General features: G+C 30.9%; 1 long non-coding RNA gene across 1 annotated transcript; it reads left to right on the top strand.

Annotated features, from left to right (window-relative positions):
- Positions 1 to 994: 994 nt before the first annotated feature.
- LOC143066698 (uncharacterized) lies at positions 995 to 1,890 on the top strand. The gene is made up of 2 exons (XR_012975750.1): positions 995 to 1,377; positions 1,736 to 1,890. It is a non-coding gene; the product is annotated as an uncharacterized LOC143066698 (long non-coding RNA).
- Positions 1,891 to 4,178: the final 2,288 nt, after the last annotated feature.

Consider the following 4,178-nt stretch of genomic DNA (forward strand, 5'->3'; position numbering starts at 1 on the left):
GCCTACACTTGATATAATAATTTCTTGCAATTCCAATAAGAAAAATATTTTAATGTACAACGCTTTACAAAATAACAGTCAGATATAAATTTGTCTTTGATATTGAGTCCTCTTTTTAACATCTAGCAAGATAAAAGTGACTCCCCCCCCCCAACCCTCACCCCCTTTCCAAAAAAAAAATCTTCCTAAAAGTTTCAATTTTCAGATATTATAAATACTCTCAGATTAACAGTATAAAAGTAATATTTGATATGAGTGCCAACACTATGAAAGAAAAAAGAAAATCAATACAGCTAATTTCCTAATGCTTGTAGAGTAAAACTTTGGTTGGCTTGCTTGCTTTGATTGTATAATTGTTTATTCAAGTTTTGTAATTAAGATTGATATCTCCAAACAATATATATGACATAGTTAAACCTGTATATATCATATTTAAATTCAATTTGACATTTTCCCAATATAATTGTACAATATATACGAACAAAGCAAGCAAGCTAACCAAAGTCTTCATTTACATACATTAGGAAATTAGCTGTAACAGGTTCCTTACTTGGGACATTCATATATAAATAAGACAAGTGTTACATTTCGACAAAAAATAAAAAAGAATAAATTTTTAGAAAAGCATGTGTTTTGAAAAATTGATCATATTAGATAGTCTTGTATACACATATTGTTTTTATCCATGATAGCATGATATAAGATAAATTGGTTAATTGCCAATGAGACAACTCTGTAAGAGACCAAATGACACAGAAATTCATAACTATATGTCACCATACGTACTTCAACAATGAGCCACGCCCATACTGCATAGGGTGTTTTTTGTCATAAAAAGTGTTATATTATCCATAAAATGAATTGCCAGAGGCACTTAAAATAAATTCATCAAACAGTTCTTATAGTATGTGTTTTAAGTATGCTGTGTTTATTTCTGTTTTAGACATAAAAAGGATTCATTTGACAATATACTTTTCTTATTTCAGTGAAAATTTAGTTATTTCATCACAAGAGTACTGGACATTCATTAAATAGAGATGAGCCAGAGGGATGAAAAAAAACATCATTCTATAGCCACAGCACCCTTACCTTGTACCCCACCAACAGAAGCAAAACATGATAGTATATAAAAGGAATGGAATGTTCTGTCACACCTTCCAGAGCTGATATTGGAATCGGCAAAAGTACAATGGGATATTCCAACATAGCAGTTATCATCCTGCACACCCCTCCAAGATATGATATTGATACCGGCTTATGAAGGGTGTTACAACCATGTAGCTATGACAACCAGTTAACACCTTCTGAAAATGATGATCACCAATGAATTGAACAGATGACAGTGGTCTCCACATATATTGGTTCCAGTAGTCCAAGGTAATCATGTAAATGTATTTTTTCCATTTAGCACCAATATTTTTAACTGTACATGCAAAATCAAGAGCCTATTAATCAATTGTTGTGGGTTAGAGACCATTATTTCTAGTGCGGCAAACTATCGAAAAGCATGGTACTAAGTTTCTCTTCCTTGTTCAAGATTAAATGTTTGATGAGACAGTTGCTTCGATGGCTGAATGGAAGCTAGGCCACAGTGGTCTTTTGCTTTTCATCATAATTTTGTTTAGACCATGACGAGCTTTTGATCAAGTTAGAATTTTGTTCCAATACAATGAGTCTTTAACTTTTGTATATAACATTATTCATTTTACAATATTTAGTTCTCTTGTAATTTTAGTGAGGTGTTTTGAAATTTCATCACAAGAGCTCTGGAATTCACGGAATCAAGTGGGACATGTATGGAACTTCTGATCTGATAAATTAGAAAGTCATTTTTTGTTAATTGTGCTAGTTATTTTATATAAATATATTTGCAATAAAAATTTGATTGTTTCTAATCTCATTTCAAGCTTATGTTAGTGACCCACAGGATGGGAAGATTTATCTACAATTGTTTGATTGTTGATAATATAAAAAGGAGGAGATGTGGAATGACTGCCAATGAGACAACTATCCACTAAATTGCAAATGAAGTGAATGTAGTAATTATAGGCAACAATACCACCTTCAACAATGAGAAAAAACCCATACGGTATGGTGATGAAGTTAATGTAGTAATTATAGGCAACAATACCACCTTCAACAATGAGAAAAACCCATACTGTATGGTGATAAAGTGAATGTAAGCAATTAATTTGATGAATAACCTATAGTTTGACTAATACTGTAATTTGCATCCACAGTTGGTTTTTTTAAATAAAAAGCAGACAGTCATTGTGACATATTGCTTTACCCTTGTGTCTTTCTATAACATATAGTTAGTTTGTTAAAAAAAAAATCTGCCCTTCTTTATTTGAATCATATTAAGGACATCTGTTGTCTAGTTTAGTTTCTAGTAAAATTTTCCCATAACCAACTGACATTATGAAAATAAGATTTTATTTTTTTTTCCTTTTGTGTGCAGTTATCAATTGATATTAAGTACTAGTATATAATTACCTAATGATAAAAGAGTTGTGAAAGAGACTTAAGTGCCAGTCTTTGTAAGAATCAGGCAATTTAGGTAAAAATTAAAACATGATTAGAAAAAACCCACCGAGCTAATCATGCTATTTAATGCTAACCATCATCCTGAGTTAAAAAGTATTAGTCTTTCGTTTGTGTGTGTCTGGTAATATCAAATAACTTGGTTAGAAAATTGGTTAGAATGATAGCAAATTACAGAGTTATCTCCCTTTATTCATTATTTTCTAGTGCATTTCAACCAAATTGTATCTTCTATTACCAGAACAGAAAATGGAAATGAATATTATTTTTGTGCATAACTACATATTATGAACTGAAATCAATGTCAAATTGGGTGGTTTTTTTTTTGTCATATTTTCACCAGTGCCTGATTCTTAGGCAGACTGGCACTTAAAAGGACAATCAAACTCAGAGGTGGTAAACAAACTCAGATAAACATGGCTAAATATGTATTTTCATGTTTTCTGCTTACAGACTCTTATTCAGGACAGAACAAGAATATTTTGATTAATATTGCAACTAATTGTACCCTCCATTTAGCAGGTTCTCTCGTTATTACATTGAAATTATTTTCAATATTTCCAATCATCAGTCGATTCCCAGAGATCAACTTTATTAGTAGGTGGGCTATGATAATTGTTGTCAGTCTGTTTTACCAATTTAATGTGTTGAGACTACAGAATATATGATTTGGACTATTTGCAATGGTGGCCTTTTCTAGATCTTGACGGTAACAGATTGATACTGATAGTAGATTTTTCATATTTGTTTTGGGTTTCACGTACTAATAGATAATACTCCAAGAGATAATTGTTGTGGTATGAAAAGAGATACATGTTGCTAATTTGCATGAACTCTTATCCTGTGATGTTATTTATATTAATAGGCTTTTTATTCTTATTCTATTTTGAAATCCAATGGAATATGAAGCCTGATAATTTGAAAGTTGGTTTACATACAAGGTCATAGGTCAACCCTTGATTTATACTACACACCATATGATATATTGGTAACTTAAAAGGTTGGTCTGCATACAAAGGTCATACACCTAGGTCAACATTTTATTTATATCATGGACCATATTATATATATGGTACTTCAAAGGTTTGGTCTAGTGACAAGGTCACAGATTCAAACAAGAAATAAAAGTTTCGTATATTTGTATAGACTATCAGAATTATTGTATGCCTCATATATTTGCACCAGAAGTACGCAATAGTTGAGGTCAAAGGCAAACCATTTAATGTAATACATTGGTTTGAGTTGATTATACCAGAAATATATCTTGTATACATGCACTGTTAAATATATTTATATACATTACTAGTTATATAAACCAGTAAACAGACTATCCAATAAAAGTAAACTTTGGTGATTAGTTATGAAGAGTATTAATGGTTCTAAGACAGGCCCATCTTCATTTCACTATAACAGATAGAACAGATTTGGTCAAAGCAAGCTTTCTAAAGTTTTGGTACAATATTTTAAATTGTTGACATGCTAGCATTTATGCATGTGATTATATAATGTCAAAAGTAACCCTTTTAGTAAACATGTTCTAGTATTCAGACCAAAAATTTGAGTTTACTTCAACAAACAAACAGAAAAGGGGGGTTGGTTTATATACATTTAATTTGTTTTTACCATTATTTTGA

The sequence above is a fragment of the Mytilus galloprovincialis genome, chromosome 3 (assembly GCF_965363235.1).
Source record: "Mytilus galloprovincialis chromosome 3, xbMytGall1.hap1.1, whole genome shotgun sequence".
NCBI lineage: Eukaryota > Metazoa > Mollusca > Bivalvia > Mytilida > Mytilidae > Mytilus > Mytilus galloprovincialis.